This window comes from Vidua macroura, chromosome 10 (assembly GCF_024509145.1).
Source record: "Vidua macroura isolate BioBank_ID:100142 chromosome 10, ASM2450914v1, whole genome shotgun sequence".
Classification (NCBI taxonomy): domain Eukaryota; kingdom Metazoa; phylum Chordata; class Aves; order Passeriformes; family Viduidae; genus Vidua; species Vidua macroura.
Genome location: NC_071580.1, coordinates 16,519,847 through 16,545,596, shown reverse-complemented (window position 1 = coordinate 16,545,596; position 25,750 = coordinate 16,519,847). Strand labels below are relative to the sequence as shown.

The window sequence follows — 25,750 nt, the reverse complement described above, 5'->3', positions numbered from 1 at the left end:
CAGAATACACAAAAGATGATCTTCGGAAAATATCACAAAACAGAAGTTCTATTAAATATTGGAGGAGGAGGGAGGAGATCAAATTTTTTTGGACTCTGTTTTTTCCCTTTTGTGACTCTGTTTGGAAGTGATCTACACCACAGGAGTATTCACATTATAAACTTGTTGAATTTGTACTTCTTCAGAAATTTTTATGTTTTGATAGTGGAGACTGATCTAAGGAAATGCATTTAGTCAAAAATATTTGGCCATTTCTTTTACTTCAGCACTGGGGACAGTCTGTTTATTGGGAAGGACTTCTGATATTTGGTGATCTGCTTGCCAAGTGTGCTCTCTCTCTCTGATTTATTCATCAATTTTTACTGCAAAGTTATCGTGCCATGGATGATTATATCATCCTGTCACTTAAGGCAGTCCAGGATTCTTCAGGAGGATCCTTTCTCTAGAAATTATCTGAGAAACTTAGCCTATTCATTCATCCTGGTATATGCTAGCACATGCCACTCCTCACCAGATGAGAAATGAGATTAGAGCTTTCTCAGAACTCAGAATGTTCCTGGATTTTTCTCCTGTTTGCTGCCTGAATGTGGGCTCTCCTGGCCACATACTTGATTGTCTTATTTGTGCAGATTCCTGGCACTGTGTGGAGTCAGTGTCCTCTCCAAGTGCATCTGGGTGCTGCTGGCTTTGTGATACCACCAGAGCTGTTGGAATAAATGTCCTCCTCCAGCTTCTTCTGCCATCACATTTCTGCTCCAAAAGCTGAGCACACCTTGCTCCTCCCACTTCATCAGAGCTCCTCTAATCAGTCCCTGCAGCACAAATGGCTGCTCAGGCCCTCGTCCCCAGGTCAGCTTGCTGAAAGGACCTGCACAGCTGCTCTCTGCCATTTCCAACCCAAGCAGCAGTCTCAGGGCTCAGACTGACAGAGGAGTAAAATGGTCAATATATGAACACAGCTGTACCCTGTGCTAGGACAGACCCTCAGTTCCCATTTGCCAGTATCTTCATTCAGACCTTTCCATTGCTGGCACATCACATGGGCCCAAAGCAATTTCCCAGACAGGTGGCTTAAATGCTACTCACAACTTGTTTCTCCCTGTGTGGTTGTGAGGCTTTTGTTTGCCTGTTTGCTCAGAGCTAATATTAGAAGATGTTGAAAAGGCAGCTTCAAAAATAAAACTTTATGAGTGTATTTACTCTGCATGACATATTTACATACACCTATATAACGAGGTGTGGGAGCTTTGCAGCACTTCCCAAGGACATGTAAGCTCTGCCTCAAAAAGGAGACATATAAATAAATGAATACTCATAAAACTGCATTGACACTCATTGATCCTGTTACACCAAAGATTTACATGACACTCCACTGTTTTTCTGTCCTGAGAGTTATAATTCTTGCAGAATTTCTACTAGTCACTTCATTGTGTTAAGTCTTGCTTGAAAGAGGTGGGAACTTGGCCTCACTGACATCACTGGTAAAGCCTCCATTAAGTTCACCAAAGGAAAATGTTCTTAGCCCTTAGCTCTAAATGAGGGGTTTGTATAAGTGTCTTCAGCAAAGCAGGCTTTTGCATCTCTAAGGAGAGCTGTGTTGCAAGGACAGCACAATGAGAGACACTAACCACTGTAAATTAAGTAAGGGGACTAAAAGGCAATGGCACAGGGACTTTTAAAAAGAAGCAAAGTGTGAGGGCTGTTGCACTGAAGATTTTAGCACATATGGACTTCAGCCCAGGGCCTGACCACACAGATTCCTCTCTGCTTTTGTTATTGACATTCACCAATGGCAGGAGTCTTTACTAAGGTCACTGCTATTAGAGAATGCAGTTAATGCAACTCTGAGGATTTCCTGAGGGATCCTAGATGGCAGATTTATTGATTGATAATAATTCACAAACCCTATAAACAAATGTAAACCTATCCTCTCTTGCACAGAGAATAGGGCAACCAGAAGCCATTTCTCCAATGCAAGGTCTTCAGACACAAGAAATAGACTCATAGAATGGTTTGGGTTAGAAGGAACCTTAAAGATCACCTTCTTCCAACCCCTCTCCTTGGCTATGGACACCTTCTACTAGACCAGGTTGCTCAGCCATGTATCCAACCCTTGAACACTTCCATAACTCTGTGCAACCTGTTCCAGTGCCTCACCACCCTCACCACTGAAGAATCTCTTCCTTAGAGCTAATCTAAATCTAGCCTCTTTCAGTTTAAAGCCCGTCTTCTTTGTCTAATTCCTGCATACTCTTATGAAAAGTCCCTCTCCAGCTTTTTTGTAGGCCCCTTTAGGTGCTATAGGGTCTCCCCTGAGTTTTTTCTTCATGCTGAACATCCCCAATTCTCTCAGCCTGTCCTCACAGGAGAGGAGCTCCAGCCACCTGATCATCTTGGTGATTCTCCTCTGGGATCTCTCCAGCAGGTCCATGTCCTTTTTATATTGAAGGCCCCAGAGCTGCATGCAGGACTCCAGTGGGTCTCACCAGTGTAGAACAGAGGGGCAGAATCCCCACCCTTAACCTGCTGCCCACACCCCTTTGGATGTAGCCCAGGACACTTTAACTCTCTGGGCTGGCTCATGACAAGCTTCTTGTCAACCAACACCCCAAAGTCCTTCTCCTCAGTGCTGCTCCCAACCCATTCTCCTCCCAGCCTGTATTTGTGCTTGGGATTGCCCCAACCTATGTGCAGGACTTTGTGCAGGGTCTTGCACTTGGTCTTGTTGACCTCCATGAAGATGTGTCTTCTAATTTCCATGGTGAATGCTGGCCTTCCCACCAGGCCCTGTTGTTGCCATCAGAGTTGCCATCCCCAGAGGAGTTTAAGAGGTGTCTAATGCTGGGTGATTTGGTTTTGAGGGTTACAGTGATAGTTGTTCTTAGTGATCTTAAAGGTCTCTTCCAACCTTGACAATTCTGATTCTAAGAAAAAACAAAATATTGTATTAAACTCTCTGGTTAGAGGAAAAAAAAGTAGACAACATCTGTGATTCCATCTTACAAGGAATAGCTTCATACTGTGCTCTGTTTCAGAAGGATATTTACCTTTGTCCTATGTTCCACTTTGGGTTACAAAGAGAGAAAAAGAAGCAAATGTTCAAGTACAGATGATGTCTTTGTGGTAGGACCCAGTCCTATAGAACTACTGAGAACATGTCACCAAATTAAAAATGTTTCTTCCTACTCTTCATGTCACTTCACTGTAATATCACTAGAGGAATCCAAAAGAAGGTGACAAATATTTTAATATGTAGAATGTTATTCCTGAAGAGATGCATTTTGCTTAGATATGTTATTTAACCACATGGGCACGCAATTCCTTTATGGAAATACAGTGAATGAATGGTTGTGGATACTCACTATATTCACTGCTTTGTCTTCAGATTTCAATGTGCAATTTAACTGCAAGACCTTTCAAGCTTGACAGAACAAAAGCCATTACTTGGAAGCACTGGCAAAGGGAACTGTGGAGTCCTAAAATTTTGCAAATGTACCTGGAGGTCCTTGAGCTTTAGCTACAGAAAATGGAATTCAGCTCAGAGGCAAATGTATGTGCAAGGGCTGATTCTGCAGTTTGCACCAGGCCTTATCAGAGGAGCTTTACTACACAACATACCTAATGGCAGCAGGATGTCAAGGTTCTCCTTCACCATTTATATAGGCAAATGACCATGAATTTTCCTTTTATACATTTAAAATCGGATACTAACAAGCAGTTGCAATGTAATCTTAATTGAATCCTACTGAGGGGTTCTCCTAATTCAGAGTCCACACCCCATGCACACACTGTGTCAGTGCAGCCAATGTTCAAAAAGGTCACAGTCTGACTTCAAAGGAATTAGTTTTGTGTGGAGGAACAGGAGAGGCCACAGGCCCAGGGTTTATCTACACGACCACAGCCAGAAGCAGCTCAGGAGAGTATCAGGTCTAAAGGAATCCTTCAGTTAATCCCATACTGAGCCACATATCTTGCAAGATCTGTACTTGTTTCCTTTAAAGAATTGAGGCTGAAGGGCCAAATATCTTTTTGCAAGTAGGGATTTTTATCCCAGTCTTGACAGATAAAGCCTCATAGTTAAGGACTTGTTAGCTGATTTGAAGGGAAAAAAAAAAACAAACAAAAAAAAAAACCAAAAAAACAAAACAACAACAACAACCAAAAAAAAAACCACCACCAAAAAAAAAACCACCAAAGCCTCTATAAACTATGAAACACAGTTTTGCTGTGCCTAAAGCTGGAGGTAGCCACCACAGGCACTTCAGCAATTTGGGAAATGAAAGACACAGTTCACAGCAGCACTCAATGCTGCAAAGGGTTGCCCCCCAAACTTCACAGAATAGAAACTATAAGCAAAATATTAATAGAACTAAAATTTAGCTATCAGTAATATAGTGAGGATGATTACTCAACTGATTATGCCATAACTTCTTAATCTCATGAGTTACTTCATAGAGACTTAATGGGGGGAAATATTCTGTTTTCAGAAATGAATAATTTCATAAAATGTGTGTTAAATGCCAAAAATATTGATAGGCATCACTGGAGTGAGGCAGAGAAACAAAAATCGCTGTAGGAAATGAATACTTGGAAGATGATGAGAAATATATTTGGGCCAATTTGCTTTTTATTTATAGTAGTAAATCTAGGGGTTAACTCCAATCAATACTGATATTAAAATTATAAAGACAGAAAACTAATGGGAGAGGAATTAATTGATTGATGCTTTTATGCCTCCTTTTCCTGATGTTTTCAGAAACAAAAATAGAAATACAAAATTATGATAGAAATTAAGATCCAGAGAAGACCGGCCAGAAAAGCACTAGACTTAAATGAGCATTAAAACAGCACCAGCTTGTTCCTGGGGATCTCGTACTATTTATTGCATGGTTTGCTAATGAAAGGTGCCAGACTCACTCTTCTTACTGTATAACAACACACCAAGGGGTTCTGGATAGAATACAGGATGATACTAGGGTGTCTCAGAAGCACAGGCAAAGCCAAGTAATGCCATCTGGTAGCCAGGTTTTACTCAGTGAATGCAAAAGCTAGTGGAAGGTTATGACAAGCACACCAAAGCTTAATAATGCAGATATTAATACTTTCTCCTCTGCCTGATTACCCCAGCAGAAAGTCTGCACCATCCTGTTCTCTGTAAATGATTCAATTTACTTTTTATTTTTTTCCCCCTGGGCATGCTTGTGCAGCATTTAACATGTTTTGTGCATTGCCCATACAATAAATTAATAATCAAGCATAAAAAAATCTATTACCCCAAACTCTATCTTCCTTAGGTACAATCTCTGCCTAGAATTAATTTTATGCAGGCAAATCCTACTCTTAAGCAAAAAAAGGGGGAAAAAGTGTCTTCTTTGACACCAGGCATACATATGGCATAAACAAGGTGTGGTTTTCCTTGTGCTCCTTTGGTGCAGTTCATGCCTTATGTCTACATTACTATCAAAACCTTTACTGCAGTCTTTGCACTCTGACATGCCTGATAGCCAGAGGAAAGGCAGCAGTACTTTCGGTTTCCTGCTCCCAGCAGACCCTAACCAAGTGCTTACAATCCTGCTATCCTTTATCCTGCCCTTTTGTGGGTCACTCCTACCACCAAAGGTTCTTCACAGCATCAAGGTCAGGGTGAAGATAGTTTGGGCAGACATTGACTCTGCTTTAAGGGCATCACCTTGTACCTTACCTAGGAGGGTCAGGACAGAGTTTCCTTCCAAAGGAGCTGTAGGAGATCAAGGCCTGTTTGACTCTAGTACAAATAATACAGATTTTTGGCTGCAATCAAGGATCTATTAACTGCCTTGCTCCAAACCACCCAGGCTGTTCAGGGTTGACCCTGAGCATATGGTACCTGTACTGCCACAGACAGCCAAAACCCCTTCCCCCTCTGCATCCAAGCCCATCTTGCCTCCCATGCGCTGGCCACGTGCCCCTTGCCAAACTGCTCTGTGCAGCAGCTGCCGGTTGGTGCTGAGCGCTGTCTCCAAGCTGCCGATGTGCAGGGCAAGGGCAGGGAGCAGCCGGAGTGGAAAGGGGGCAACCCCCACAGAGGCAGCTTGTCCTCCGGGGAGGGACACTCATGGGGAGCCAGGCTGCTTTGGGAAGAGTAAAAACATGTGTTTTAACTTGTATTGGCAATGAAGATAAAATACAATCATGCTGTGGGCTGAAGACCTGCTCTGCCCTCTGTTAATGAGGAGATAAGAGGCTGCATTCATCCATAGTGGTTGGCTCTGATACTGGCCATGACCTGTGCCAGGTAGAGCTCTGCCAGGGGAGACACCTGTGTGTTGTTCTCCATCAAAGGCTGCTGGAGAAGGAGGCTAAGCCCTCAAGGGAACATTCTCAAATTCACCCCCCTGGAGCCTGAGTCAGCACAGGCAAGAAATGTTCTGTAACAGTATCATCCATTGTCCTGTTTTTGAGGATCAAAACTGTCCTTTTCCTTATGAACTCTTTGGTACATGTGGGGAGACATCAAAGCTGGTGGACTGGATGCAAGATCCCATAATGGAAAACTGGGAAACAAGTCATGAATTGTTCAGCGTACAGAGGTGGTGCCTACCTATGGCAAGCTTATTGTCCTGGCCTCTTCAGCCTTTAGAAGCCTGAATAAATAAATTGCTCACAAAGCAATGAAAACAGGTAATGCGATAGTGATATACATACTAGGAGATGTCCTTTAAATGTCCCCTCTGGCTTGCTGGATAATACCTTTATGAATATTTGTAATTAATGGTAAGAATTGAACTGAATATTTGCTAGTGACAGAAAATCATTTCGAGTTAGTCTGTGTTTTCTGAAAAAGAAAAAGCTGATGCGCCTGCCTGGAGTACATGTGCTCAGCTTGGGCAGAGCAAGCAGGGCGGGTGCCCATCCCATAGGCTAAGGGTCTGATTTTGGCATGTGCATGGTGGCTGTTCTTTGCTTTGGCCACTCACCCTGAGGGCTCAGAGGACTTGGCAGGGTTCAGGACCTACTCTGCTCTGCCAACAGCACACTTGACATTTTGGAAAGTTCATCAGCCAGGCCTGAAATTCTGCACAGTATCTTCCCAGTAAGATACTGGGAAACGACAATGTGAAACTCTAACAAATTCATACAAAATATGCCCTTTCAGCCAGCAGCAAACTGAGCCAACATCCATGGCCCCTTGCTCATGAATGCAATCCTAGGGGTTAGGCAGGCAAAAAAACCCGTTTTTCTGCATTAGTCTACCAAGCTTATTTAAAACAACCAGGACCTTTGCAGCTTCTTGCAAGTCACTTGAAACGAAAATATCCTCAGCGGTTTTCATTGTGGGAAAAATTTTACCGGGAGTTGTCCAAGCAATGCTAGTTTTGGACCTTGGTACAAACTTGTCTCAAACATTATTCATCTGTAGCAGAGCTACAGTGGACCACGGGAACCTAAGGATGCCATTAAAAGACAGGAGACCTAAGGATGGAAACTCAGTTTGTTGGTTACAAGGAACAGTGAGCTGAAGGCTGAATGGAAGCTCAGATGCTGAAGACTGAGAATCATGAAGCAGGATTTGGTTTGGAAAAATATGGATTGGATTTCAAGAGATGGTACCATAGTGTTTGGCTTGGAAAACATGCAACACTGAACAAAAACAGAATAAAAACTCCTCTGAGAAAACATACATTATTGAAATACCTAGAGTATTTTTATTGATAGCCTTTAAATACAGATAAGCTTGTTCTGGGGTGTTTTAAGATATTTAATAAGTGTTTATGCAATTGTGCTCCAGAGGAACTGGGGCATGGAGAAAGAAGGCTGTTGAACATTACTATCCTCATTGTGGTACAAATATTGTATTTCCAACCAACCTACATGCTTCCATCTGAGACAAGAGTTGCTGGACATGTCACATCAACCTATAGAAAGCCTCTCATTTTCTGGCAGAATAGTGAGGGGACTCCTGCATGGGTAAGTTTCCTTGGCAGCTATTTTTTAATCCATCTAGCAGAATATATGTATATCTGTCCAGCAAACTATTCTCCCACCCCTCTGTAGATCCATGCTCTGCATGCACAGTGGCTAATGTTCAAACTGTGAGTGCTTCTGCGGGGCCTGTTTGTCAGCGAGCTTAGCTCTGCAGTGGAACCCCTGGGGAATCACAGAGATAAGCAGAGCTTTCACCCCTCTGGTCTTTGAGCCTCCATCCAGCTTGCCTTGTCCTTTGGGGCCTGACTGTCTCAAACAAGTGTGACAGAGACTTATTGCCCAGTGTTACTGGGCAATGCGGGTCATGTGGTGCTCTAAAAACACTGAAGGAGAAATCATATCATCGAGACACCTTCAGCTCAGCAGAAACTCTGGAGCCCTCCAGGAAAAATTTCAGTGAAACTGAGGTGATGGGTAGAAAAAGACAGCAAGCCTGGGGAGGGAAGAAAGACATATTTTTTGTTATTTTAAACACATGTGCTTGTGTTGATTCATAACGGGAATCTGGGTGGGAAGCGCAGCTGGGAGGACAGAGGGGAGAGGCTTATTTTTATTTTGAAAATATGTGCTAATTGTGGCTCAAAGCAGGGAGAGGGTGCGACAGTGCATGATGAAGAAGCCACCTGCAGTGAAGGTGGAGAAGGAAGGAAGTTTTTACTATCTGTCAATTGAGAATATATGTATTTCTTTAGTGACTGAACCACAGCTAGGCAGACAGCCTCAGAGCACTGAGTAACTCACATTCAGCTCTGCTTTGGGCAGCAGCTTTTATGGCTTGGTTCTAGCACCTTTTATTTAGCCTTGTGTGACCAACTGGTTTTGGGTGGAATGAAATGTTTCAGTCAACCCAAAACTGACATTTGTTTTCACTCAGTCTTCTAAAAAGCATATTCTTTCCCTTTCAGGCATCAATTTGTATTATTTTTGTGTTTGTTTAAAGCCAAGTAGTGGAAATGCAGAGGCATGATTTATACATGCAAGAAATAGGAAAAAAAAATCTTATTTTCAGCAACGAAAAACACAGGAACATCCACACCACTCTCTCATGCTGTAAGAAAACTCTCTTTAAGCCTTCTACTTTTTAAGAAACTTTTAACATCAGGTTATGAGTGATTCTGAGTGGCAGGGTATCTGGCCAGGGCTCTGTATTCAATACCTGACTACATACCAGTGTTGAAGATGATAAGCAGCCAGGTACCAGTTGCTCCACACGTTGGGTAAATGTGCAAATGCTCTTTATGTCATTGATTAAGGTAGACCTTCATCCAAAATAGATTGGCTTCATCAAGAGAGACCCATAGAATGGTGTTAAACTATCTGGCAGAGATAGTTCAGACAGCAACTCACAGAATATTATTTGAATTAATAGATTAGTGCTGCTGGTGTGAGTTTTTGGAGCATTGCTTTATTTTCATTAGTACCCAGAATGTAAATGTGTGTCATGAGCAGAATGCAATCTGAGGGCTTCAGATACACTCTTGTGGAGCTGTGCTGGAGGGGGTTCTACCACAAGGGACAGAACACACATCGTTTTCTGTAGAACACCACACAAACTCTAATGGGCCCAATATTTCTGAAATACTAAAACAAGTTCCACTATTTCCAATGACTGTTCTCGTTTCCTCTTAACCAAAATGATTCAGCCCTGCTCCTCTCTAAGTGGGTCTTGGACCAGTTACCCTCAAGAGGAAATAAAGCAGGATTTTTTGTTGTTGTTTTTTTGCTTCTTTTTAATTTTGTGGGCAGCTAAAGAAGCAAAAGGGCACATAATTCCCACTTCTGCTTTTACCTTTGAAAAATCCTGCTGTGATCCTAACTGTATTGTTTAGGTGTCTAATACCTTTGAAATCTACTCCTAAAACACTTCATCCTTTATGCAGCAAAGTGCAGTATTTTATGGCTGCCAGAATGAGAAAAAGGCACATTAAAGAGCAGATAAAAAGTAAAGTTTGGATTGCTGCTCTCTGAGTTTTAAAAACCAAGAGGGAGTTTTGGTGAGGGAGGAAAGAATGAAAGGAAAAAATGTCAGGGATACAGTGATATACTCTGAGTCTGTGGCCAAGATTTCCCTACTCTCCCACTCAAACAAGAGTTCTCATTGTCTGGGTTTTATGTGAATTATTATTAACCACAACTTGACTTCCCTATTCAGCTTACCCACTAAGCACACTTAACAGCCTCTGATAACACTCATAACTTGCCTATGTCTAGTGGCATAATTTCAGTATGAAAAACACTATGTAGAAATCAAACTCTTCTCTGTGTCATGTGACACAGTTTGACATGAAAACACAGGAAGCAAATAGATATAGCTAGGACTAATGTACAAAGGCTCACAGACAAAACATTTCTCTTAGGCACCATGAAATGCCTGACAACGTTTTTGCTCTTCACATCCAAAAGATGGCCAGGAGCTGCTCTTGAGAAGACCTTTACAGTGAGCTTCATTGAAAAAAAGCTCCTAAAAGACCATGTATGAAGCAATATAGAGAGTGAGTCAATTAGGAAATCATCCATGTCATGTCACACTGAAGTTCTGTGGCTGGTATATATACTACAGTTTTCCCATAAATAGAAGTGAGGAAATTGCTGCTCCAAAACTTGAATGTGTAGCTAATTTGAACGTGATCTCACAGAGGGCTGTTGGGAGTTCCTATTTGTTATTATTTGGTGATTAAGCATAGCTTGTACATCTGAAACTCTTTGTCTATTCATTCCACTTTTAGACTTGGAGCAGCAGATGCCATACCAACTCACAACAGAAGATGATTCAAGCAGAGATTTCTCTCTATTTTGGGGATTTGCAAAGGCTTCCTCAGCCCTCAGAACTCTGCTCATTAATTCCTTAACTGTTGCCATAAATCTCATATTTTGATAACTTACTCATTAGCCCAGACAAGCAACATGCAACCCTTGGCAGAGTTCAGGACCAATCTATATAGTGGAGAGAAATATGTCTGGCTTCTTCACTGAAAATACAAGCCTAATACATCCACATTTTGTTTTTCACTGCCCAGAAAAATAGGTTGATGTTTGGATTTCCTAGGCTCAGTTCTTTTTTTCAGTCAGGCTGCATTTTACTCTGATGCACTCTCATTTCACTTAATAAGAGTTGCCGTTTTCCAGTGAATAGAGAATCATTAATCATACATTGTCTCTTCAAACACAATCCACAGACACTTTTCTTATTCTAAAGTAAAGCCCTCCCTCCTCCTCCTCTTGAAGTGCCATATTTTACAAAAGGTTTCCCACTACTTGGAAACTAACCAGTGACTGGAAATCTGTGTCTCCAAAGGCCATGGACTCAAGAAAATAAATAATTAGACTGCCACCAGCTGTTTAAGTTAAAAGTGATGTAACTGTTGGGATTTGTGCTTCCATACACACAAACAAGATGAACACTGGTCAGGAAGGAATTTTTCATAAGTACCAAATTATTTGACATACTTAAATAAGAATTTTTAGCCAAGAAAACACACACACAAAAATATTTTCCAGCATGAACAGATGTTAAAAGTTTGATCTTTGGTGTATAATCTGTAGCAGGCATACAGAAACTCACAGGAATTTATAAAGTTACTTCATTTCATGTTGTGATGCATGCCTGATGAGAATATGGTTAATTGGCAACACTAACAGCATCAGTAAAGGCCAGCTCTCTTACAGTACCGACAAACAAGCCTTAACCTATTTGTCTGCCACTCTGCAATCAAAATTCCAATGGCAAAACTGCAGGTTTTTTGTGGAATCTTGACACTACGGTGAAATTATTTTTCTTGTGTCTATTCAGAGAGAAAAACTAAAGCATGAGTTTTTAAACTCTTTCCATCCCCAAAAGTCTTTCTAAATCTCAAAGTCACTGTAAAATAGGATCAATTATAAAATGGCACACAGGGAGCAAGGCCTCCATTGCCAAGCTGCAAGTGAAAAACTTATATGCACATTACCAGTTGCATGCTGTTGTTTTTCCAGTCAGTGTGATAAGAAACATGCTTTGGTTTGGTCTGGGCTGCAGGTATATTGTCTATGCCATGGGTGTTAATGTAGGTAGATAAATTACTGCTATAGATACAAAACTTCTAATGATGATTGGCTCAAAATGAAATTATATGAGTTCTTCCCCCAGAAGTGCTGAGGGTGGCTTTTGTGAATTTCCAGACCAAGTATAAAGTAATGTTTATGTGCACACATCTCAGTGATCCACTGGGAAATCCAAGCCTGGATCATAAAAGTCCACCACATAAAAGTTTTCCTTTTAGGTCAAGTGAAAGAACTGTTGGATGTATTGAGGAATAATCTGTCTTCTCAATAGAAGTTACATGACTCCCCTGCCTTCCTAAGACTTTTTCCATGTCTTAGATTTTACGATTGACAAAATAATGACAGCTGCATCCCTTCTAATTTCTTAATGGAATGCAGCCAACAGTACCCAGAAGGACAAAAGCCAGGATTGAGGGGAGCTGAAAAGGGAGGGAGCTTACATGGCTAGGAAACAAGTACTGTAAAAGCTTTCTGAAAACTTACAACCAAAGTATAATTACTAAAACAGCTTTGAAAGGAGGGAGTTAAATTACTGAGTGTGGCTGTGATCATTCTGCTAGTTTAGATTGCTCCAGTATAAATTAAATGAAACAGGACCTGGACTGCTAATTAACTACCCTACCCACAGGTGATCACAATATGTGCCATGTAAAATCCCTGCAAAGGCAAAATTTATACACCTAGAAATGACAAGAGTGCATATTAAAACCATTTTTGCAGTTTACAATAATAGCAAAGTCCTTTGATAGCTCATCAGGAAAATGGCGGGGGGGAGGGGCAGGGAGGAAATTCTGTATACATTTAGAAGTAATGATTTAGACAACATTTCCCTTGAATTAGTTTATTTTAAAAGAGAACAAAGGGGTTGTCCTGCTGGGTAGCTTTTCAGCAGAGATGCCCTGCCTGCCTTATTTCAGATCTGCAACATTATGTGGTTTCAATTAGTGGTAGCACTTGCAAAACTAGTAACACAGACATTTTGGCTTGAAATCTGACTCCAAGGCAGTGAAGGGTACTTAAGATCTACTCAGGGGTGGGTGGAGAAATACAGTATATTTGAAACAGTGTTGATCTTCTGTCATTGTTGATCTTCTGTCAGAGTGGTGTCACTTCTAAAACCCTCTCTGTGTTTTTAAGGGCTTGGTTTTTCATTTCTTCTTTGTTTCTCTGTTTAGAAGTTGATTTCCACTTTTCTAGCATTCTATTTCCTGTCTCTTTTGTCACCTGGCTATTTACTAGGCCCTCAGTTAAGTTTTTTTTCAGGCTTTGAGGGTACCCAAGTAATCTAGCTAAGCATGCTCAAAATACTATGGCACTTAAAATGCTTAATATTCACAGTCCCCTTCCTCCTCGAAGTTCTTTGCAAGTCTATGTACTCTAAGAACCCTGTACTATCAGGGACTGACTGGTTTTATAGTCTATCTGTCCCCTTAATGCTGTGAAGGAATTACTAAAATATCCTTGTAAGGCAAATGGTAATTTCTTTAACTTTGCAGACAAGGCAGCTGACTTCTGTTGCTATTCCACATCAATGTAAGTGTCTCATGTAATACATCTGCTGGCAGAAAAAAAGCCTGTGTATGATGATTCGACAAAGTTTCCCAGTCTTACTCATCTTAGCTATCTTGATAGGCAGGTGACATTTTGATGAACAAAATAACAAATGTCACTGCTGTGGTGACAGACATATACAATATTCCAAATATCCACTGAAAGAGAAGTGTTTAATATTGGAATGAAAGAGGCAATTTCTTGACAGGATTTCAACATGTATAACTATAATATTTTTAGCAATGAAGTCAATAATGTGTCTCACTATCACATCCATCATGGCGCTAAAGTAGTTTTTATCAAGACTTTCCTAGATGCTGCTCTAGTATGGTGATAGTCAACATAGTAGAGCTGAAAGGAGACTACAGCAAAACCATGAGCCCTTTTTTTTTTCTCCAAGACTTGCATTCCTAATCTCCACTAAAGGACTTACATTTGTTTTCATGGTGGTGAAGGCTGGAGATCAAAAAGAACCCTAAATATCATCACCATGTATCTGTTTTGCTAACCTAATGTTGGCAATAGGCCTTATAAAAAGCTGGCTGTAAAATCACCATGTATTTGGCAATGCTTCATTTTTTATTTGTGGTTGCTATCAAGATGAAACAAAATTTAGGGGCTGCAAATGGAAATGGAATGAAAGTGTGGAAAATTCTGCTCATCTCAAACTCCATGATGATCATCTGCTGAATTATTCACATGTCTGGTCAACAGCATTTGTATCTATCAGTGTTACCTCAGCCTTGCTTGCACGGCCATTTAGCCCAACTCTCACTCGTGCTGGGAAGCAGCAACCTGAACTAAGGAGCAGAGGATGGAGCAGAAGCATGGGACATGGATAGACTTTTCCTTTCTGATCTACGTAACAGATATCAGAATATAAATGAGCAGTTAGGGCACTGCGATAAAACATCCGCAGTGTAGTTCAACTGATTTGAGGCTGGAACACCAAATTTACCCCACATTTCTTCAACAGCTCTGCAATGGGAGTGCCTTACTTCAGAAGCAGTTTCTCTTTTTAGGTAATCCACAATGATCCACAGTCATACAAGCAGGCTTTCCCCAGCTTCATTCATGCTACTTAACAGCTTTATATCAATTCTAGGAATAAAGATGCTCACATTCCACTGACATAAGAGAGTAGGTTTAATGCACTCTGTCATTTGCCACCATCCTGACGGGCCCTTTTTGTGTGTCTGTGTGATTAATACATGTACTAATGCTAATAAAACACTTATGGAGTTTCCCAGTGTAGACACGGCCCCTTAATCCTTCCCTGTTCTGCTGGGGATAATCATTTTTACAACATGAGATCACTTGCGCCAGTGAAGTGCATTTTAACACCTTTTGCTGTTATCTGTATGAACTGATGATCCTAATAGAATCCCAGCAGTGCATTTAAACTTTATTTCCTAGGTTAATCAGGCTAAAAGACAGTTAACTAAGTTTCCCAAAGGGGTCCTTCTTTACATTAAAAAAAAATAAAAAGCTACTGGAATTGTTTATCACTAGAAATTTTGGTCAGTGAGAAAAGAAAGGGAGTAATGCTATAAAAAGAAATGGTGTTTTTGTCTTGTAGTGGACAGCACGGCACACCATAAAAAAAAAAAAAAAGAGGGAAATATTTTCTGAACAAAGAGCTCATGCCGGTCCCCCTCCTTTTTTTTTTTTTGATCTTTAATCCCTTCTCTCCTAAGTAGAATGGCAAAGGAGCCCTTCTCTCTCTCTAATAAATAGCTAGCAAAAGAAGGCATTCAATGCTCTGTCCCTTTGATCAGCACAAAGCTGTCAGCTCCTGCCGCTTTTTTTTCTTCTAGCTCTTGTTCCTGGTTAAAAGTGGAAGTAATACCCCCTGAAAGAAATACCCTAGGTGTCCTGCAAATCATCAATCCTATTTTTTAACTTGTTGTTTTTCAGTGGCCCACCCTCCTGGCCCGAGCAACCTCCTCACTAACACCCCTCTTCCTCTTTCCACCCCTTTTCCAGAATACCAGTTTCATTTGATACGCAATTCAATGTGCCAGTCTGACCTACTGGGACCTTGCTGTCTGAGACTCTACCACTGCGCAGACAGGGGAAACCTTCCTTCTAGCAATAAACATGTTTACTTCCATTCATTTCTCCCCCTGTAAAGGAATTTTTTTTTTTTCATAGACACAGCAAAGGGGTTTTTAGAAAATAGCTTTTAATAATTTATAATACAGCTCTAACTTAAAGAAAAACAGAACAGAAACAATAAATAAAAAATTACAGGTTGTGCTTGACCGAGTATGTGAGATCCCATTTTGCTCCAATCTTCAAGCTGCTGCATTTCAGCGACATCACTGCATCTCAGCAGTAAACAATCTGCAAATTTTGCTGCCTTCAGACAGGTCACTCGGTGCATTTTAAAGCAGGCTTCTTGTTTACTGCTCAGATTATCTGCAATGTGCTTTTCTGCTTCTCACAGTGTCAGGACCTGATACACAGTTTGCAAATATTGTGCAAAGGAAATAATTGACAAAGGCAAATAATTACAACCGGGTGTAGAACAAGAGAGTGGCTGGTGGTGGGAGAGCAGGGCAGAGGTTTGGTGTCTGCGTGTGTGTCTATAAAGGGTTGGAGGGGGGAGCAATGGGGAGTAAGGGAAAGCAACTCTATAAAAGAGCATTTTTACCAGACAATGTCATAGTCTCAGTGACATGTAATGATGTTTAAATACCTTAGCCATTTTCCCCTCGTGATTGCTGCACTGGGTGCGTTCTGTGGGCCTATAGAGATATGTTTTTCAAAAATCAGGATGGAGTGAATGCCGTTCGTTGTTCTGGCTGCAAAATGTCAAACTGCAGTGGAAAGAAATACAGCATTGCAGTGGTGGTGCACTGAGGCCCCCGGTAGGAAAGCAGGAGCTATTAAGTGGAAAATTCCTGCAGAGGACGTGTTTCCATTTCTAATGTGAAGAAAGAGGGTGTTGTTTGAGGCTGGCAGGTCTGTGGAAAATACAGAAAACACAGGGAAGATGAGAAAATGACCTCATTGAACTCTGAGAACTTAAGCAAACAAACAGCTTCGGCCAACATATCACATTCTTCTGCCCAAACAACAAATTGACCTGTAAGTTATATAATCCCCCACAAGCCCCCATGCCTTGTGTAAATGTGGGGAGGGAGAAGGGGGCTGCTCACGCAGGGGCAGGGAGTACAAGCAGTAAAACCTGCTGCAGCAGGAAAGATTCTTGGGGTGAGCTGCCTGTCCTCCCCACAACACCACCTTCCACCCCAAATGGAGTCCTCACATGAGATTCAGGTTTAATTGCACTCTGAATACCAGCAGAATGATGGCACTAGTTGTTTATTATAGTATGAACTATTTCAGTACAGCATAAATTTTCCATTTCAAAGGATCCTGAATGCCTTCAGGGAAGGGACTAGGTTTTGTGAGCAGAGGGTGGCCTCTGTAAAAGTTGGTGGGGGGTTCGTCTTAGGGATGGTTAAAACCGCATTCTTGGAACCTGAGGGGGGGACTCTGGAATCCTGTTTAGGGGTTGTGTTTTCCCCTATAGAGGCCCCCTGTAGTGTTGACTTGGACTGCCTGAGTTACCATTTTATATCAACTGAACAAATCCTAGTGTAAAAATGCAGGGGCTAACCAAAGGCCATGGTTCTGCTGGGGTTGCTGCTGTTCCCTTGGCAGAAAAGGCAGATATGCACCAGCGTCCCCAGCATCTGACTGTGCTGAAAGGTTCGAGTCGCTGTACGACTGCTGGCCTCAGTGTTTTTCCAATAACAAATTAATTGAACATAATAGAAAAATATTAATAGGTAGAACAGCAGATAAACCATAATTCAGAGTTTACAACAAATCAGAAAGAGCTTTTCTCTTAGTTAATAGTACATTTGCTGTGGAAACTTGTTCTCAGCTACCATGTAATTCCAACATACCCTTTTAATGGGTACTCTTTTTTTCTTGTTTACATTGTTAAAATCCTGTTGTCTCCCACTTGCAGTTGATTTTGAGCACAACCAGAACCTGCTCTACCATCCAGCCTTTTGCATGGACTCAGCCTCTCATAGACAAAGTTAGCTTTGAGTAGTCCTTGCAGCTTTAAAGTCTACATGCTTTAAGGACAAGCATAAGTATAAACAGATAATGGGTTTGATCTTGCATCTTTAAAGCATATGCACAGGAATGTAGGAATGCGCAAGGTTCAAATATTAGCAGCAAAGACGAAACAGCTGGCACAAGATTCACAAACTACAGTCGCACATTCAAATTTCATGTAAGCCACTTTTTAAGTCTAATAGTTTGATCCATTCTGTCATTAGGCACCACTAGCCATGAATGCACTGAGGGAGAATTCAGAAAACCCCAGCAGCTATAAGGAGCTGATTAGATTCAGTGCTCACGTTCCCTACCAAAACATTTTAGAGCAAGATAAAGTGAATTGCAAGGTAAGTGCTGAAGAGAAAGTGAGACCATCCCAAACTCAATGCAAAAATGCAACTCTTCCCTCTTGTAGGCTTCAAAAAATGTAAATAACCATTCTTTCTTTTCCAGTTTGACATCTCCCTGCATGTGGAGAAGACAAGGCAAAAAATGACAGAATTACATACTACCAAAAAAATCTGTACATACAAGATTTTCAGTATTTTGTAGATATTATAAGTAGTTTTAAGAAAGATCAAAAAAGGTGGCTGAAGAGGGGAGCATGTGGCTATATCAAATTAAATTCTCACACAGCTGTTGCATATTGCTTTTCAAGGCTCCAGTTGCCACTTATTTCAGGTATGGAGGAGATAGTGTTGTGTTAATATGAAAAGGAAATAATTCTGATCTGTGCAGCTCAGATCTGAAAACCGATTTGCCCAGAATCCAGCACCATTTCAGTTTAACCCTAAATGCCTTCACCTCTGCAGCACAAGGGCCAAAGACATTCAGGAGCTCCACAGTGTTGTGTTATTCCCTTTCTGGAAATGTTTAACCAGGGCAAACTATATAGTGCAGCATTTCTGCATGGTGCCATGGATTCTGTTTCTCTTTTCCTTGTGCTGTGTAACTAAGGGGCACTGTAAGGGGTGCATAACTTACAGACTAGAACAGCTTTCTCCTCCACACTCTGACAGGAAATAAAAAGTGCCCAAAAAAATCAAGAGAAAAACAAACTCTATGAATGACAAAAAGAAGCACTGCCAAAACAAAAGTTTCCCGCACCTAATAAAAGGAAAAAGTCAGATTTTTGCTCATCCTCACCTTGTGGTTGCAAATGGCAAAGGAAGAGAGGTAAGGAGTGCCCCATCATTAGGGCTCTGGAGTTTAACACCCATTGCAGGATTAACTCTTCTGAGGAGTGCAGGGCTTTGGTTACATTGCTTTTTATGGGTTTTTAACAGGTTCTTTGTCTTTTACATAGTGAACTCAGCTCATCTCGTAGCTTCTGTTTTGCATTCAGTTTACAAGACTTGAGAATGCCTAAAGAGACTTCTAAGAGACTATTTTAAATAAAAATATAGGTATATCTGGGTGATGAAGTACAAACCTGAGCCAACAAGATTGTAGGAAAACCACATTCAGCTCCTGCCAATGCACCTCAGTGCTGCCCTACATAAAACTTTCAGAACTGTGCAGAAACGCCTGGTCAAACTAACTTGTGCAGGAGTTTCAGAAAGCACAAACATAGGTAATTAGAATAAACAAAAAAAATAATGTTTGTGAGTTGTCCCTCTTTGCATCACAATATCAAAAGTCGTGGAGTAAAAGAGACACAGAAATCACTGATCAAGCTTCAGCTTTTATTTCTTTGTTCTTTTATTTTAAATCGTAAGATTTCATCACATCTGGGAAATGTGTGGTGTCAGCATTCCCAAGCCTTAGCACTGTCCTCTCATTCTGATCCTAGTGGAAATAGGACACTTAGCCTCTGAGCACTGAGGGAAGCATTGACTCCCCAGGATTCTACTATCACTATGTCTGCTTTCTAAACTTTTATAAATCTAAGATCTTGAAAGAAGTTTTGAAACCAACTGGTACAAGACCTGACTGTGAACCAATCTTCCTCAATGTTTTTCAGTTCAGGAGACTCCCAGTGTGGACAACTGGAGGATGAGGACCCCAGGACATGACAAAGCCTAAACTCACTGTTTTATCTGGATGCAGAAAGAAAGGCCCCTTGGACTGTATATCAATGGTTTCATACTGAGAAAAGAACAACAACAAAGAAAAAAAGGAAATATCACAACAAGGTGTGTACACAGGACTTTTGTGGATAAAAGGTGTGTAATCTGACCCAACACTCACCAGCTGGGGACCTTCCTCTGTCTCAGGTTGTCTGTACCTCAGGATGTGGGTCCTGCTTTGGAGGCAATAAGAATTATCAGGTGTTCATAAAATGTGCCTTGGGAAAGCATTGAGCTTTTGCACTTGAGGGGCAGCTGCAAGGAGAAGGTAATCTGTGTTTTCCACATCTATTGCAACTACACTTGGTTCAAAGAATATTAAGACAGAATTATCTTGGACCATATTAAAAACCTTATGTTGAGTGATAGGAGGGGCCACAAGCACAAAAGTGAAAACATTCCCCTGAATGCAAATCCTCCCACATACCAGAAGAAATACATAAATCAGTCAAAGTGTGGGTCAGTTTTTGCTTGGCAAAGTGTTTGACTCAACAAGGGATGGAGTGCTGCTCAGCTACTTTTGACTCAACTGAGTGCTGCCAACCAGCCATGAAAAAACCACAGCGGTAGAATAGGCTAAACATTTGGGAGTGATGGCCCAGTGGAAGGCTTTGGAAGGGTTGTTCCCAGGTTCTTGAAATATCTATGGCACAATTGACCTCTACAGATACATTTAGGTATTTTTCTTACAGCAATTATCTGGCAATAAGAAGTGCTCGATTAGACTTTCTGCAGACTGATCTGTTGCAGTGCAAGAGCCTGGCCTTTACATGGAAACAAGGCTAAAATTTGCCTCTTCTGTTGAAATGGTCATTTGCAGCAAAGGTTCCTCCCACCAGTGAAGCAAATTAAATGGCACGTGGGACAAAACAATACCAATACTAAAGATCTGAGTCAAGATTAATCAATGGATTTCTCTTACCAAAGTGTTAAGGAGATCTCCTTGGAAATCATTAATTTCTATAACATGCATTACGAAAAGAAATCCACAGGGTTCAGGGAGAAGCAAAAAGGGAGGCTTTTAATATACTCCCTTTTCTGCTTTTGGTTGTGATTCTCCTAAGCGATGGGCATGATGCTAAAGTCACTCTGTCCAGCATGGTGGGAATGTTACCCAGTGTCACTTACAAGTATTTAGTCTGATCAGCCCCATAAGCCCCCCCCACCACACAGAAACTAATTTTGAGGATTAGGGCACACCAAGACACTCAAGCTCCACTCCTGTGGGTTTGGGGAGAAACAACACATTTAAACATTCCAGTTACAGTTCCCTTGGCAACGTACATAACAACAACTCAGTAACACTATGGGTTTCTGTTTTCTTAACCCTTCAGGACATTGACTGAATGAATACTTCCTTGAGGAAACTGTTCAGTCAACCAGATATACTCAAACACACTTAAATCCAGCAGGCCTTTTCTCTTTAAAGAAACAACAGCTGCTGAATTCCATGTCAAACTGATCTCCTCCCCTAGCATTAAAGGGTTTAATTCAAACACACACATATACCATTAGCAAATCCTCCATGGAAGTCTGTATGAAAAAAAGACAGTAAAAACCAATCCCCAAATGTCAATGTTTCATATCATTATGAAGTTACCATGGATCAGAGGACACAGACAACAATACACGACATTTTATAAAGCACATAAGTACTCTTAAGAAACAAAACAATATTAGCATTTGTGTAGATTATAAAACACAATATTGTTCCTGACAGTAATAGGAATAATAATGTCTACAACAAGTTTATAATGATTTCTCTGGGAATTTAAAATACTTTGTAAATATTAACTAATACTATCAAATAATAAGATTTACACCAACTTTGTGAAATACATGAGCTATGCCCCTGAGTTTGCTCCCCAGCTCAATGAACTGGAGCTCTCTGTGACGTTAAACACATCTGTTCCTCAGCAGTGACCATTCCTGTTGTGCACAGGTTTGGAAGAGGAACCACCCGGTGAATACTTGTGCAAGGTCACCAGATCTCACCTGCCCTCACAAAAAGCTGCTGTAGGCTTTGGGCTGTCATTAGTAGACAGAATTAATGAACATGCTTGCAAGGCCTCAGTTAATAGCTGCAACTGTTATGGTACTCTGCAGATTTATTTAAGAGACTTGTCTTTGCACTATTGTCTTCCTCAGAAGTTTAGATTTATGAAAGCATGAAAACCTTTACCCTGGAGATCTTTGCCCCAGGCTGACATCAACAAATGATGTGTAGGAATTATCTGAAAAGAACTTACCTTTCTTTCTCAGTATACAAGAAGGGACCTGACCTAGCTTTTTAGGAGAGCAAGAAAAACCATCAGTACCTATGTCAAAATTATAATTATTCCTTAACTAGTAGTGTACTGATCCACACTTACTTACACAAAGGAAGAGATTGAAGTTACAAAAGTAAATCAGGGATCAAGTATATGTTAGTGCAACCCAAACCAATCACAGTTCATAAGCCAGCTTTTTCACCTTTTTTCTCTGTAAGCTTTAATTTTTGTTATTTTCAAAAGGAGCCTGTGTAATCTTCCCTTGGATCTGCCCTGTGGTGATGAGACACCTTGCCACATTTGTAGCTTCAAGAAGATATAAGAAAGAATTAAGTATACCTACAAAATGAAGGCTCTTTAGCCTTAAAAACCTAAGGTTCCATTGTTCCAGCACTGCTTTCCATGGAGAGTGCTTACCTTCTCTGTAGCAGCTCCTGTGTAAATCTCTGGGAAGCAGACCTCCCTCCTCACCACACCCCCACCCCCAGCCTTAGCTCACAACCATTTGTTAAAAGTTACGCAGCATCCTCACTAACAAACATGTGGTTGCCAGGGCATCCTTGCTTCCCAGCCAACTACTATACTAAGGCTTTACTGGCAGCCATCCAGCTGTGCCTCATTTAGGAACCTCTGCAGCAGTAAGGGATGTGTTTTTCCTGTTTACAGGAGAAATAGTCAATTTGTTGATTGTCTCCTAAAGACCTGAATCATTTGGGGAAGCAGTAATTTCTCACAGCGGACTGTGAGGCAGAACATTCCTCCATTTTCTCTACAAACCAGAATTTAAATCTTACTGCAGAGATCTGGGATTTTTGCACAAGCCCCACTGGAGTAGGCCCCAGACAGGTTGGTGAGCAGCACAGCCCAGCACAGAGCCTTGCATGGTGATGCCCCACACAGCTGGGCTGGTACCTCAGCACAGCCTCTGCAGTGGGGTGGTGTTAACTTGCCTGGGAGGAGAGGGGGAGTATTAGCAGCTACAAACTCCATTTCACTAAAGATTTTACAGCATCACAGCAACATCAATCCCAGCTAACCTTGCTCTCACTGTTGAGTTTTCTTGGCCAACTGCATTAAAGAACAAAGGATGGCCCTGTATAGCTATGGAAGGGCATTGCTTGCCATTTCATTTAGTGCATGTTACACCCAAAGATGCAGCAGTGCTATGGCTGATTCCAGGCTGGACTTCTGCCTGCCCAGCAGCCTGAGTGGGCATTAGTCACAGAAGCTGATGGCAGGGGACATGGTGCCAGCAGTGGGCATGGGCTGCTGTCATGGTGGGAGCTCATATCCTAAGAGCAGCACCCAGGATGAATGAAAAAACAGAGAGTTGCACCGAGAGGATTGACAGATTTTGTTGCTTATGCCATAATTCTTCTGTCCTTAATGCCTCCAGGGTGTCACTGTTCTTTCATTTCTAACTCCTAGAACAATTAATGAGTTTAATTTGTGCCCTTAGCACTGTCTTGTGGTACCTTTCATGCAGTAGCATTCATGCAAAAAGAGCTGGATGAAGAAAGGAGGGGAACATCCAGATGGAGATGGGATGGGATGTTTTGGATCACATATTCCTACTGACCCTAGAGGAGAACAAGGTTCCACACACTAAGGAAAGCTTAGGCCAAAAAATCTCAACAGGAGGTGGATGCCACTGTCACTGCAGCTGTCACTCATAACTGGTGCTTACATACCAGACCTTTCATCTGCAAATTAATTAAATATAAACTACATGAACCCTGAAACAGGCAAGTGAAAAGGGCAATGAACGTTTTTATTCTCAAGCTCTGTATTTTGAAAAGGCAAGAAGTAGATCCCTGTGCTTAAGACCATCAGAGCTTTACAAATTCAACTTTTGGAGGTCTCTTTACAACACTGAGCAATTTGTTTTAATAGTAACTATACCATTGTGCTAATTTGGGCAGCAGTTTACAGTCAAATCCTGGCACCCATTTTATCCATACTCCTTATGTGTCAGCTTACACTCTGGCTTTAGCCTGGGAGAAGCCAACAGGGAAAGTCAAGACAAATTAAACACCGGGTTATATTTAAGGTTTCTCCCTGCAGGATGGATAAACCTCACTGAAATCACTGTTCTGAGACTGCAGGCACAGCTATTAAGGACAGCCCAGAAGCAAGCCAGGTCTAGTTTCCAAAGCACAGAGTGGATTAAAAGGTATGATTGCAGTTCTAGTTAGCAAAATTTTAACATAGCTTGTCACAGATGAGCTAAGAATGATATGCATTAACAGTACAAGAGTAGAGACTTTTGCACTCTAAGGCTGCCTTTGCTATTGATTCTGTGTACTGTGTAATAGAAGTGGCTGATGCCAAAGACAGGTGCCCAACTTGTTAATGGGTTAAATTTGGACATTGTCAATTTTCTACATCTTATATAGCTATAACAATATATATACATATAAAAATACATAAGGAATTACATATGTTTAGTGTTCCTGGTTGATAGCAACTGAACTATTTATGCTCTAGTCCTGCTGGGGCAAAGGACATTGTGTTTGCAATTCATTATGTCCCCAGAGAAGTAGTAAACACTGTATCTATGCTATGAAGTAAATATATAACAGGTCAGAAAAGCAATGTAATTGCAAAAAAAGAGATGGCAGATGAATCACAGCCTTACCCTGATACCACCCAAGAAGGTCTGAGCATCAGTATTCAGCCCTCAGGACTGCACTTATAGTTTTAGCATTTCAGACCTAAGGAAAAGAAAGAAATAAAAGAAGGCAAGAGTTTAGCTTTTGTTCACTGTGTGAAAGGGGAGTGTGTAGCTCCTCACACACTCCCACAGGACATGCAGAATGCAGTGACTGCTCTACACAACCTTTCACTGGAAGAATGTGCAGGCAGCAAAAGTATTTGTGATACTAATTACAGATTAGAAAATACTCATTTACGAAAATGTCCCTTGGCAGGTATTTCAAAATAAACGAAACATATTCCTCTCCAAACTGATGGAAAGGGCTGTATTCCTCTATTTAGCTAGAGAAAAAGGGATTAAAAATGAACCCCATTTGGGATGAAATGGGTTATAAAAATGAGACATAAAGCACTTTACATCAGTGCTGACAAGAGCCCAAATTAAAGAATCGTCCTTTAGTTCAAAGACTGAAAAATAGCAGACATCTAGATGGAATAAAGGTTCATTTAACATAATAATCTATTAAAAAAAAATTGGCATTCATCTTCCTAAAATACAGCAATTAAAAAAGTCACTCTTTCTGTCACAATTAAAAAATAAAAGAAATTAAAATGTTATAATTAATATTATGGCTCAGTGGAATGCCGCACATAGTTGCAGCACAGATTTTGCCACAAGACAGACTTTTAAAATTGAAGCAATATTTTGAGACCATATTGCACACAAGCCTAAAACTTGGAACATTTTGACTAATTTCATTTTGCATGGGCCTTATCAGAGTCGCAAAAAACATCAAAGGTAAATTAATATCTGGAAATTCCTGTGTAACTTACAGTTTTGCTGAAGAAAAGCCATGCACACAGCTTGAACTGGTATTAATAAGTGTACAAAAGAATGCATTATCCCTTGCAGTGTATATATATAAATGTTGGCTATACCTATGGGTTTTTTGGAAGTAGTGTTGTCATGGTTACCATTCAGCTGTTTTTATGTTTTAATATGCCTTGTTTTGTAAGGTTGAGGTTCAATTCAAGTTCATGTGAAGCAAATCAACTGAAGTTTTCAGACGTGGTCTCTAACTTAATGTGCCTTGTTTTCTGAGAGGCCAACTTGCA

General features: G+C 40.9%; 1 long non-coding RNA gene across 1 annotated transcript in view; it reads left to right on the top strand.

The window, feature by feature from the left end:
• The window catches only part of LOC128812288 (uncharacterized), a 111,220-nt gene that overhangs the window by 67,000 nt on the left and 18,470 nt on the right, over positions 1-25,750 (top strand). The window contains exons 5-6 of the long non-coding RNA XR_008438678.1: positions 19,604-19,805; positions 24,044-24,152. This is a non-coding gene — a long non-coding RNA (uncharacterized LOC128812288). The remainder of the gene's footprint in view (positions 1-19,603; positions 19,806-24,043; positions 24,153-25,750) is intronic.